The 13,843-nt window shown below is 40.9% G+C and overlaps 1 protein-coding gene across 1 annotated transcript in view; it reads left to right on the forward strand.

Annotated features, from left to right (window-relative positions):
• The first annotated feature begins 751 nt into the window (after positions 1 to 751).
• The window catches only part of RGS17 (regulator of G protein signaling 17), a 119,829-nt gene continuing 106,737 nt past the window's right edge, over positions 752 to 13,843 (forward strand). The window contains exon 1 of the mRNA XM_017871693.1: positions 752 to 894. The gene's annotated coding sequence lies outside the window, so the exon portion shown is untranslated. The remainder of the gene's footprint in view (positions 895 to 13,843) is intronic.

Here is a 13,843-nt window from a genome sequence, read left to right on the forward strand (position 1 = left end):
TATGCTAAGGGCCTAAGGATGCTCTAGGCCCCAAGCATAAGCACCTCCGTTAATAATTTACCACTCTTGCCTTGTCATAGGCTTTTCTCACTCAAAACTCTGCTCCTGCGAGTGTTCCGGGGGCCTGAGGCAGTTGGCATGGGCTAGGCCAGAGAGCACCTGCATTGATTCTTAGGAGAAAAGGTCCTCTTTCTGGGTGAGAAAGTCAGTAAAGTACTGGACGCTTTATAAAGTCCTTCAAGAAGCAAAACTTGCTTAACTTCACTTTCTTGACACCCCACGCAGGCAATACCTCCTCCGGGACCCGCAGCAGGCAGCCTGCTGCGCCTGGCAGGCCAGCTCCTGGGTGCAAGGCTCTCGCGCAGCCCAGGACAGCAGCGCGCGGGCTGCGGGCGAGTGGAGTTGCAGGGACCCGGCGGAGAGCCGCTGTCACTCAGGGAAGCTCTCGGGACTCCAGGGCTCCCGGGAAGCTCCGGACGGGCGTCGCCGAAGCCAAGAGTCCCTGCCGAGCCCCTCAGCACGGTGGGCGCCGCGCCCAGGCGAGCGCGCGAGATAGGGCGGAGCTGGGGGCCGCCCGGGGAGGGGCGGGGCCGGGACTCGCGGCCGCGCGCGCCTGGGTTTGGGGAGCGGCGCCTCCGCCGCGCGCGAGGCCTGCGCGCTTTGCCGAGGCGGCATGCGCGGCGTGTCGAGCGGCTCCGCGGCTCCCTTCCCGGCCCAGCCCTGTCTCCTCCTCCCCCTCCCCTCCCCTGCATCCTCGCCGCTCTCCCTCTCTCCTCGCCCGCTGGGTGCTGAAGTTGGGCGGATGGCAGCAAACCGGCTCTGCTAGAGGACCGAGCCACCCAGCCCCGCTCCCCTGGACCCATCGGCGCGCTGCCCACATCTCCAGGCGACCGGGTAAGACGCTGCCTCCAAACCGAGCGGTGCTAAGTAAATGACATCAAAATGTCTGCTTTGCACCAATGGATGGATTTTTTTCAAGGTAGGGGGGAGGTGAAGGAAGGAGGGGGCGGAGAGTGCGACCGCCCGTGCCCCGGCGGGGGCGGTTGCGCGGCGCTGGGGTCTAGCTGTGGCCGCTGCGCCCTGGGCGGGAGCGGGGGCTGCGCCGCGGGTCCGGGAAGTTGAATCCCGCGTTGCTGCCTAGACGCGGTCCGCTCGCTGCCCTCAGCTGCTGCGAGGAACCGAGCGAGTGTCCTGCCCGCCGGGAAACGCTCGGCCAGGTCCCAGAGTTCCCGCGGAGAGCCGGGCGCCTGCTGGGGGCGGCCAGGAGGGCCGGGCCGGGGGCTCGAGGTGCTGCGGGTTTTGTGCGGTTGGCTGGGAGCGAGGAGAGTGTGCAATCAACAGTGTCCAATCGACCGATCACCTCTCGGGTGCTGTGTTTCCTCCTTTATGTCTCTTTACCTTTGGGAATATGCACTGCTCAGGTGGGGAAGGTGTTCGCAGAAGAGGTTGCGAAAATGAATCCTTTGAGCAGCAGTAAAATACCGGAGGGGTGTGTGTGTGTGTGTGTGTGTGTGTGTGTGTGTGTAGGGGGTGGGGGGTCTCTTTTGTCCCTTCCCCTCCCCTTAGTCAAAGGAAAGGGAGTCCTGGCGTGTGCAGCGCGGGGTGGATTCCACAGCTACCGAGGGGGCGAGGACGAGGAACGCCCACCCACCAACCGCGAGCCGCTGCCTGGATGGGCGCGTCGGAGCCTCCTTTGCTGTAGGTGATGATGGTCTTTCCGCGATCGATGGAATCAGTTTAATCTCTGCCTCCCCGCCGGCCTCCCTGCTGTCCCTCTTCGAGTGCTGCGGCAGAGGCTGGGTGCAGACACGGCCGCTTTCTCCTCTTCTCCCTGCCTCTCTGTTTCCCTGAAAAATGCCGGAGGACTAGAGGATGGCGGAGGGACAGAGCTGGCCTCGGAAGCTGCGGGTGGGAGCTGCTCCTTGCGAGCCGGAGGCTGCTGGCACCGCGTCCCCGGCAGCCCGCGCCAGCCTCGGTAGTCCCTGGGCTCCGGGAGAGCAAGCCGGGGTCGCCTGGCCACAAAGATGCCCGCGCGCCCGCCCGGCGTACGGGACCCGCCCTGCGCCCTGAGCCCTGCGCCTCGCGCGGAGCCCGGGACGCCGGCTTACCTGGGAGAACCCCTGTCACCCGGGGACGATTGACCCTGGCTCCTGGCATAACTCTCCTGACCTCCCCTGACCTTTCCATAAATGCTTCTTTCCTTAAAAGAGTCACTGTTAAGATTTGTCTGGAGAACTTCACACACTTTAGAGTTCTTTCTTTTCTTAAATTGTTTTACGGCGAGATTCTCTCCAGCGTGGGATCGCTTTCACAAATAATAAAGAGAAATCTTAGTTTGGTTCCCATCTAGAATAAGCAGTTCTGAGGCTGGGTGCCATCTGCATTTCCGGCGTTCATACATACTGGTTTTCCGGGTGATGAACCCTTCAGAAAATCATTTAATTGAAGACGTGAGAATTGATTTTTATTCGTGTAGTGGAAAATAATGCTTTCCTCCTCAATTCATAGCTGCTAGACGCTGCGTGTACGAAATAACTTGCAAACCGTGAAACATTTAAAGTACATTGTACTTGTTTCCAAAGTCTTTTGTAGTGAGAGTATTATCCAAGAAATATACATTATAGCACTCCTATCTAATGAAAGGGTGGTTTAATACAAATGAATGAGAAGTTTGACCCCCTCCAGTTGTTACTATTGTTAAGCCATTTCTTCTGTTAACATGAGCTAAAACAGTAATTAGCATACTCATGGGAGACTGGATTTATTCACTAGCTTTTATAATCTTTTGAAACCTACACTTAGAGCGACTATAGGAGAGTAGTTTATTTAGTTTTAGGCAACGAGAAAATAAGTGTTTGTTATTACAAAAAGATGGGTGGTATTATTTATTAAATAAGATAAATCTCCATGGCAGTGACACCTGATCTCACAGCCACAGGCACTCATCCTTCCTCCTGAAACTAGTCTGAAAGATTAAGAAAACCGTCTAATTTACAGAACAAACAACATAAGGTGTCTGTTATGCTGATTGATTTTGACCCTTTTTGCTATAGTTCCTCAACTACTCCTTGGCGTTTAGTCCCCATGGAAGGGAATTAACAAGGAGAGTTAATTTACTATCCTGTTCATTCTAAGGCAAACAGCATTTCCTTCTCAAATAGGTATCTCGTTGGTTGTAGGGCTCTTCCTCTGAGGTACTCATTTATTTGAATTCATCATGTTTAAGGTTTAAGTTCATTATCATTCCTATAAATATTTTATACTTTTGCATAATAAGAATTAATAATAAAAATAATAAACCTTCCTTAACATTTTCTACCACGAGGGCCACGGTCTTTGAAGAAAAGGAGAAATATATATTCTTACCCATTTGTTCTTCTTGTTACAGCCAAGTAAAAGTGAAAATTTTGAATCTGAATTGATCAAAATTCTGGTTGACTTACAGAGTAAAAAGTCTAAGAAAGAATTTACCTGTTAAACTAAAGCTGTAGAGATAATGGCCTTTGTGTCAGAAGTCCATTTGCTAAAATACGTGGGCTTTCCTGGAAAAGGAAGGTAGGCATGGATGATGATGTACGACGCTAAGAGGACTGGGAGTCCATTCAACCACATTTCTGCTGAGAATCCTGTTTCTGATACTCTCCAACTCTGCTTACTTAACACTGAAAATACTGCACTACCAAGGAGGGCAAATTGAAGGACCACTATATTTCCAGAGGGTGAGAATAACGCTATGTGATGTTAAAAGCATTTTATTTCACCTGATTGCTATAGTTAGAGTATAAATGTGAATGCATTGGGGAGGCTTAAAATTATATGACATTTCCAAGGGAGTGTTATGGGTCCTCAGACAAATATATTTTTATGGAAAACCTTAAAATAATCATTTGCCATAGGTAGCCAATAGGTAGCCAAGACTTTCAATGTGAGATTGATGGACACTCCAACCTTCCTTCTCTCCCTACCCACAGTTATCTTTGAAAAAAAGACACTTTCCTAACTTCCAAAGAAATTCATTTAGACTATTATTTCTGCTATTGTGCCAGCACCTGGCACGGTATCTGGCAAAAGCAGGTGTAAAATAATTTTTCCTAAATTAATACATTTTGCAGGGTCGACATGGCTCACAAAAGTCTTCCAAGATAAGAATTGCATTTTTAAAATCAGCACTTAACACTGTTTACCAAGTACACTAGTTGGGCTCCTAAAACTCATGTTTATGGTCCTACATCTTTGGAGGAAGCAATTTTCAGAATTGTCATTTTGAGAATATATGTGTGTTTAGTACAACGTTTATGTTACTGATTTATTTCCCAATGATGAAAGCAATATTTGCTTATTTTAGATCCCCTACAATACAAAATTACCTATTGGCAGATATGGATGTGAAGAGCACAAATTTTGGGTCAAGCTGGCCTTAGCTTGTATTGTGGCTCCTCCCTTTAAAAACTTTATTGCTATAGGCAAGTTACTAATCTGTCCTGAGCCTCAGTTTCCTCAGACATACAAGAGGGATGAAGGCAGGATGCAAGCATAAATACAATGCAGTGTATATAAAGTACTGAACATAGGGCTTGGCATGTACTGAATGCTTATAATTATCTCAATATCTAAAGAACTGCTATTGAAAACACAGCATAGTTTACCACAAGTTTATTTCCTTTATATAAATGTACCATTGTTTTAAGAATTTGAATCATGTTGTAGAACAGGGGTCCCCAACCCCTGGGCTGTGGATGGGTACCAGCCCATGACCTGTTAGGAACCCAGCAGCACAGCAGGAGGTGAGTGGCTAGTGAGCATTATCTCCTGAGCTCCTCTTCGTGTTTGATCAGCAGCTGGCATTAGATTCTCATAGGAGCGTGACCCCTATTGTGAACTGCGCATGCAAGGAATTGAGGTTGTGCACTCCTTATGAGAATCTAATGCCTGATGAGCTGATGTGGAACAGTTTCCTTCCAAAACTATTCCCCTACCCCCACTGCCATCCGTGGAGAAATTGTCTTCCACGAAACCGGGCCCTGGTGTCAAAAAGGTTGGGATGGCTGTTTTAGAACTTCATACTTCCAAAAAAAAATTAACATTCCTTTGTTGCTGTTTCTCAAGAAATTAAAATTGATATTTTTAATGCGATTTAGTGACTGCAAAATAGTTCACCTTATGGATGTCTTTATTTAGCCATTCTTTTATCTTCGGGTTTTGATCCTCATGCCTAAATTTTGTATGCATATCTCTATTGCACTTTCTCCTTTGGGCACGATGCTTAGAACAGCTAGTTCTTGCCAACATAATGCCATTCTTTAAAAAATCTTTTCTAACTTGATAGGTGAAAATAATATTTTTCAAACTTTTATTTCTTTGGCTACCAGTAAGACTGATTACTTTTTGACATACTGATAAGCAGTTTTCATCTTTGAGGATGGCTCGTTCAAGTCTTTAGCCTGTGTTTCCACTGCTAGTCTGGTACATTTTTCTTGTTTGTTTGAGTGCTAATATTAATTTTTTAAAAGGCAACAGCAAACAAGGAAAGGAAATGCTCAGTGACAAAGGCTCCATGTGGTAAAGACACAAAGATTACTGTGGCTAAACCAGAAAGGCTGGATCAGCCAGGGTATCGGGGTTCATCACATACTGCTATACCCCCGAGTTTTCCAGACTTTACAGTTGTTTTTAGAAGTGCAGAACCAGTAAACAATTTGCTCACAAACACTTTACTATGAGAAGCTTGTGTCTGAAGAGTTCCCAGATAGTCATGGATTGTTTCTGCCAGTTGCCAATGTTATGGAAGAACTTCCGAGTTTTTCTGAGATAAAGGGGTTGAAAGGAAAGATGGGAGTACATGGAGAGCCTAGGGACGTTCATTGTGATTTCTCATCAGAATGACTCAATTAAGCTTAATTATAAAACCATGTCAGGTTAGAATCATATCTTACCTCAACTTGTAAGCTCTAGGTGAAATTTAAACATGTTAAAAGTAAGAATTTAATGTGTTACCTTAATGAGCTCTGTATCTGCGATGTTGCACATGATTCAGTGGTCTTGTAAGCTCCTGTTTTTGACTTTTAAAGTTCTGTAACTTTTGCTAAATTTGGTTTCAAAAGTTTAATTATCTAGCTTGGAAAATCTACAAAGTCCTTAGGTATTAAACTATCTAGAAAGTATAAATGTTTTTGTTTTGTTTTTTTGAGACAGGGTCTCACTCTGTCACCCAGGCTGGAGTGCAGTGACTCAATCATGGCTCACTGTAGCCTCAACCTCCCTGGGCTCAGGTCATCTTCCCATTGCAGGAGCTGGGACTACAGGTGTGTACCACAACGCCTGGCTAATTTTTGTATTATTTGTAGAGTTGGGGTTTCGCTGGTCTTGAACTCCTGGGCTCAAGCAATCAATCCACCCACCTCAGCCTCCCAAAGTGCTAGGATTAGAGGTGTGAGCCACTGTGCCCAGCTGAAAGTGTAAAATTTTATAATCATCAGTGGTACCAGTTTATCAAATACAGTAAAACCTGAGTAATTCAGAATTTATAATGATGAGAGTTCCCTTTAGGAGAAGCAGTGTACCTATGGTGGAAAATAATGTCTATTTCAAATAGAAATGGATTTGAATTTTACTCTACTATGTATTAGATGTACAGGGTTTTCATGAAATTATAGAAGTACTTTATACTTTGTATTCTAGCATGAGTAATAAATATCTAAAATCGCTGAATTTCTTAAGCTTTGTATATGAGATTTTTTTAAATCCCTGTGTCAGTAAATATAAGTCTATTGTAGTCAATGATTGTGGTTCACAAAGCAAATATTTACTGCCTTATGTCGGGTCACAGGGTTTTCACAGTACAGTACTGCTGATTGGCTGTTGAAATACACAGGTTATAATTCAAGAGCCATCGCATTACAGTAAAACAGACACAACCTGGGGGAAATTATGACATAAATGGAATGAGCATGTGAGTGTTTATTTCATTTTAAAAATTATCTTGACTCTTCCCAATAGTATAGTGAGTTAAATCCAGTGAAAACTCTTGTGAAAGTTGTTTCTCTATTTTCCAGTCTCTATGAAAGGTAGGAGCCTGTTTTTTTGGTGTATTTATGATAAGTCATGTAATCTACAGATTTTATGAGTTAATTTTGGCTCTTGATAGACGACCCCATGTCCACGTCCTGTTACCCTAAACTCTCCTATTTTTTCAGGATTTATTTAATCAAACTCAACAATATTTGAACGTTTACTATTTGAAACACAGCAATCCATATGATTGAATTCATATGAGGCAAAAAAGCTTATGGAAAATTGCTCTTAAAAGAAGGACACTTTAAAAGCAGAGAATGTAATTTGGTGGAAAGAGCCCAGGTTTTAGATTCAAATAACCAGGGATTTAGGCTTCACTTCTTTGAGCCTTAGTATCATTATCTGTAAAACTGAAGACAATTTAAAAATGTTAAAGGATTAAAATAAATTATGTCTATAAAATCCTTCATATATTGGTACTCAATATGAAAATATCAGATATTTTACTAGAGGTAATAAATCAAAATAGATACAAGAAACATCGTGTAAACAATAAGTGCTTGAAGGGGTTTTAATTTTGTGCCAGTATTTGTCTTGACTAATTGGTCCTTATTAATGTTTAGGTTGTTCTCCATGTATTTCCTGTGTTATCCTTTCCTGACTAGTTTGTTTCACCAACCTACTTATAAACGTATTTGAGCACCTACTGTGTGCTAGTCTCTGTGATGTTTTAGATAAAAGATTAATTAAACATGGCCCCTTTCCACAAGGAATTCATGTATAAGCTTCTTCAACTTCTTTTTCTTTTGTCTGGTGAGTACTGGTCATTCTAAGCTGTGAAGTCATAGCTAAATACAACATGGGAGTAACAGGCAAAGATTTCCTTAGGGTTTAGCAATAGACTAATTGATCTCAAAATTTAGGAGCCTCTACCACTAATATTCAAGTGAGCTGCTAAGCAGAGACTCAGAGATAAGAAGAAGAAAAGCAGGAAGTGGCTGTTTGTGGATAATTTAACAACCTCGACCATAATATCAAAACAACAGACTGGAGGCTTAACCCTCTTTGTGAACCTACCTCAACACCCAATTCCTTCTCATTGAAATAAAGAAAATGTGTACATACATCTGTACTATGCCTTTTCCTCCCTCACTTACAGGCTACGCTGTGTAATCATTGTAATGTAAGTTATTCTAAAACACTGGTGTAGGGGATGAACAAAGGGGGAAGGAGAGTGAGATCCCTGCCCTTCTTCAGGGTTCACATTTCCCATGCACTAGCAATATTTTAGAATTTTTTCCTGATACTGTTGCAGTTCCATCTTTGATTACAATCTCTTTATAATATAGTACCTTGACCAAAACCCAGAGTCCTCGGTTTGGATGAAAAAAAATACGTTTAATTTTGAGAAAGAAAACCATTTTCAATACCAACTTGTTAAAATCACTAGGGCAATTTCTAAATCTAGCAGTTAGATTTGCCTTGATCTAGGTAGATTTTATATGATTTATAAGATCAGAGTGAAGACTTCAAACCCTTTCTAGAAATATGTCATGAATATATAGTTAATATGTCTAACTATGGAAATGAAAGACATTGATATTGTGAATCAATTAACTTGAAGGTGAGCTCTGCACTCCTGTCAGCCACTACATTTAACATGCTTGTCATTAAATCTTTGACCGAGCTGTTAGTAAGTAAAAATGTATGCTAATGTAAGATTTGAACCTATTTCTTTCTCAATTTATTTATACTCAGCACTACCATACAGTATTTTACCTGTGACCTGTGAGTTTAGTATGATCAAAATTCACTAGATAAAAGCAAAGGAAAACTAGTATCTTTTATTGGAGCACTAAGGCATAGACATGCTATAAAGCAATACAATGACCTATATAATTTACAAACTATTATGATTAACTGATGCCGTATTGTGAATTGGAGTATTAAATACTCCAATGTAAATTGAGGTAAAATGCTTCATTGTGAATTGGAGTACTAACATTTTCCCTACATACTGTTTGGGTGAGGCTTGACATTTGATTTTCCCTACTCTTTCTTCTTCTTCTTATTGTTATTAGTATTTCTAAATAGATAAATTGAGGGGAAAGGAGTATCTTTGCTTTTTGTACACCTAATAGTTCATAGAGAAATAGGTGTTTACTCTTATTTTATGTAATTTTAGGATGTTTACATAATTTTGTTGCCTGAAATTTAAAACGTATCACGAGCTCAAACGTTCTATCTGCCAGTAAACAAACAAACAAACAAACAAACAAACAAACAAAACCCTACTGTCTTATTTTCTTCTGGTAGTCAGGAGTAAACTGCCCTGATTGTGATTTCTGTGCTAGTTTATGAGAAAATAATATTGGCAAATTTGACTCAAGCTATTGGAGTCCATGTTTTCTTCATCTACTCAAGTCCAGTAACTTCAGTTTTCACTGATGAAGAATTATTTTAGACTAAGTTACTTTTAGTAACTTCAATGTCTAATGACCACCTATGTTTATATAAATGATGGATTTAGTTGAAAGTTGCATTTATTTATCATTTTAAATACTCAAAACCAAGCAATAGAGAAGTCCTTCCCACACTGGCATTGTCTCCAAACTGTAATATCTTGAAAAGATGATTTTGTGTGTCAGTATATGCATATATGTGTGTTTCCCCTTTTATTTATGAGAAACAACTTACATGATGCCTGCATAATCATAACCAAATATTCAGGAAGAAAGGATACATACTTGAGAATAGAGAGGGAGGCACCAGTGAGATGAGAAGGAGAGTCAAGTAAAAAGCAGGAAGGCTGGGCTCAGAAAACAAGACTATTAGTTAAAAACTCATTATATCTCAAAGTATAATATCATTCAATACGTGATTATGTAACTCTGCTATATTATGTAACCACTTCCAGTTTCGTGAATTCATGTGACCTAATCTTAAGAAGGTAATTTTTCCCATTAATTCAGTAATTTCATTGACTGAACATCTGAGTAATGCAAGTGGGGTTTCATAAGGTAGAATTCCATTAAATAAATGTTAATTCCAGGAAGGAAAAAATGTGAAGCACTTTTCTTGACCTAACATAGATTATGTTAAATAGTTTAAAATTCTCGTAGGTGATACTGAAATTCAATCATATTGATAATCTATCCCCAAGTTTTCTTTCTAAATGCAACTATTTAAGTACATCTTATATAAAATCAATTTTATCTTTGTGGTGCAAAGAACTTTATGTCTTGTTTCAAAATACCAGCAATGAATAAATATGTATGATAAACTTTTTCTTTTTTTTTTTTTATTGAGCAACAGGGCATTGCAATGGCTTAATATCTAAAATATTTATTAAGACTTAGGGGGAGTGACAAGTGAGCTTGGAAAAGCTTGTCTGCTCATTGCCACTGAGATTGTTTTTAAGAGGATGGAGATTTATGACTTAGTAGGATCGCTGAATGTGGTTACTCAGTGAGGTGGCTGATTGCAACCAAAATCAACTTTGGCATTTGGTGTGCTGGCCTCTGACTATTAGCCCCAAGAGAGTTCTAGTCTGGTTAGATTTTAGGGAAAAAGAAAGAGGTTATGTGCCTGAAAGTAGAGATCAGAGGATACAGTCTAAAAAGTTATATTAGAGAGAGGTAGCAACAAAGGAAAGAGAGAAAAGTCTTTCGGTGTGTTGGTAAATACAGCCTGTGTGGGTCTGAATTTCCAAGTGTTTGCATTAGATTTGCAAGTTTTCTTCAGTTTCTGCTACTCATCAGTTTTACCTCTTCTGTTTCCTGTCTCCTTTTTCTTAATGTGCTGTGTAATTCAATCCTTACTCTGTACCAAAGAATAGCAAAATTAAAAAAAAAAATGGCCAAGTCTGAGGGATCCTAAAGAATAAAGAGATAAGACCTATATGTAAATTTCTGTTGTTATTATATTCTAGGAAAGAACTAAAATGCTGTGAGAAGTCAGCAGCATGAGATTAATTTTAAATGGCTAGACCACGATCTGGCAAAAGTGTCACAGAGGTTGTGACATTTTCTCAGATTATTGAAAGATAGAATTTTGACAGACAAAGAAAGGTTTCCAGGCTCAAAGACAATGTAAATAAAGATAGATGCAGAATCAGGAAAATTAAAACAATTTTGTGCACAGTATTTCAAAAGCATACCGCACTCGCAGGAAATCACTAGATGATAAGGCTAAAAAATAAGATATATACTGGCAGCTGTTAATGTCAGAGTAAAAAGGTGGAATTTTCCTTGCTAGGCAGAGTGCTGCTGAAGCTGTCTGAGCAGAGGATTACCAGGTAGGAGCTGTGCTATGGAACAGGCACTTCATCAGTCCATGCAGTGGGGTGGTCAAAGGAAATAGGAACACCACAATTTCAGCTGTCCAGGTGAGAGAAGAAGAGGCCTAAACTGAGAAACAGCAAAGGGCAGGGTCCATGGGAAGATGATGATGTAAGAAAATGTTTGAGTCAGAGCCTTCAAGACTTGGTGAACAAAAAGATACAGAAGATGTAAGAAGAGCTATAAAGCTGTCAGGGAGCATTTTAGTCTATGAGTCTGGGAAATAAAGATGTTATAAGACATGGAAAAGTCAAACTGATGAAGAGGTTAGTGAGGAAATAAATTGAGTTCGGTCTGGGAAATAGTTTGACATAGCCATCAGAGTTCTCACAGATGTTTAGTACGCCATTGATTAAAAAACCTCAGGGATATTGGTTGATTAAGTAGGAAGCAACAAGTATGATCTTAGGCTATGTCAGTAGAGCCATATAGCATCTAGAATGAAGTTGGCAATTGTTATGTTCTATTCTGCATATCCAAGTCACAATTGCAATGTTATTTTGAATTTATTTTTGATACCATCGTTAGAAGTAAAGAATATAGGTGGTGAAATTAACTTACAAGACAAAATAATTTGTGTGAGACATGGTTGGAGGAATTTGTATTTTCTTAACCTGGAAGACAATGGTTTCCCTGGAAGATATGTGTGTTTCACCATTTGGGGAAAAGCCGTGGGAAAAGAGTATACATTCTAAATTGTCCCAATGATATGATGAAAATAATAAAACCGCCTTGCAGAGTTGTAGAGAGATAATGTGTGCAGTGCCCCTAGAACACATTTCGTATTCAATGTGTCTTTGCTCTTATTGTTACCTTAGGAATAGCATTAGAATCAGTGGACACGCATCATAGAGATGTTGCCATCCTATTGGAAATAACTTTTTTTTTTTTTTTTTTTTTGAGATGGAATCTTGCTCTTGTCGCCCAGGCTGGAGTGCAATGGCATGATCTTGGCTCACTGCAACCTCCACCTCCCAGGTTCAAGCAATTCTTCTGCCCCAGCCTCCAAAGTAACTGGCATTACATGTGCCCACCATCACACCTGGCCAATTTTTTTTTTTTTCATTTTTAGTAGAGACAGGGTTCCACCATGTTGATCAGGCTGGTCTCAAACTCCTGACCTCAGGCGATCCACGGGTCTAAGCCTCCCAAAGTGCTGGGATTACAGGCATGAGCCACCGCGCCTGGCCGGAAATAACTCTTAAAAGGCATAGCCAGCTGGTTAGGTAAGCTGCCTTGAAAGGTAGCAAGTTTGATGTCACTGAAAAAATGTAGGGTAGACAAATACTTGACAGAGATGTCATGGAGGAAATTTAATGACTGGGAGGGTGAATGAACTAAAAGGCCTCATTCTAACTCTCAGGTCCAGATGGTACCAGAGAATTTGGACTGCAAACCCAAGAGAATGAATAGAGCTAGAAATAAAACTTGAAAGTCTTTTACGTCCAGGTAACAATAGTAGAAAAATGCCAAAGGAAAAAGAGAAGAGAGCAGGTGAGCTTAGAATTCTGGAGCATATTTGCATGAATGGACATGTGGAAAAAGAAGGAAACTAAATATACACATATGCATGCATACATGTATACATGCTATATTCATGTATATACACATTCATACATAAGATGGTCAGAATAAAAATGTGTTATAAAGAGAATGAAGACACTGTAATATGCCATAAAACCGAGGATGTGGAGATTTTTTAGCCAGTTTTATTCATATGTATATTAATCCTACACCAAAGATTAGAAAAAGTTTAAGAAAGGAGATCAGCTGAGTTATGTCATGTGGAGAAAGGGTGAGTAACATCAAGACCAGGATGACACATCAGATTTTGCAATGAGGAAGTTACTTGTGTTTGTCTAGAAAGTACTTGTGATTAATGATTTATATATCATCTATTTCCAAAAAGTTTGAGGCAGCTTAAATAAAAGCACTTTCACACAAGGCAGTAAAAATAAAACAAAATAAAGATAAGAAACCACCAAGAGAAGTAAATGGGGGAAATAGTGAATGTACCACAAAACCTGGATAAGATCATTATTGTAATAGGAGCACTACCTTTTAGCTATGTGGTTCCTGGCAGCCAAAATAAAAGGGTAACAGGAAATATTATCTATAATTCATTGGTTAAGGAAGGAAAACAGATCTTTAGAACAATTTTTGTTTCCTGGCACTAAATTCCATGAAGAGTATATCCCATGCATTCTTAGATAAGAGGCTGTGACATGTTAGACAATGTGATCAACAGTGGTTCTGCTGAAGATGCAGGTTTGCTTTAAATTGCTGTTTCTTCTTTAAGGCCTTGAAGATCAAGTGTGCAATATTAAGATGAGGCTGGTAAAAGCCAATAAGGCAGTAATATTTCTTGTGGACATAGACCAGGTGGGCATCTGAATACTCCTGGGTGTGAAAAATCAGCATAAGAGAGCATTAGGGAAGAGGACATCTCAGAGAGGAAATGCAAGGATAGTAGCATGAACGTGAGGAGAGAG

The sequence above is a fragment of the Rhinopithecus bieti genome, unplaced genomic scaffold, assembly GCF_001698545.2.
Source record: "Rhinopithecus bieti isolate Rb0 unplaced genomic scaffold, ASM169854v2 scaffold_6712, whole genome shotgun sequence".
Taxonomy (NCBI): domain Eukaryota; kingdom Metazoa; phylum Chordata; class Mammalia; order Primates; family Cercopithecidae; genus Rhinopithecus; species Rhinopithecus bieti.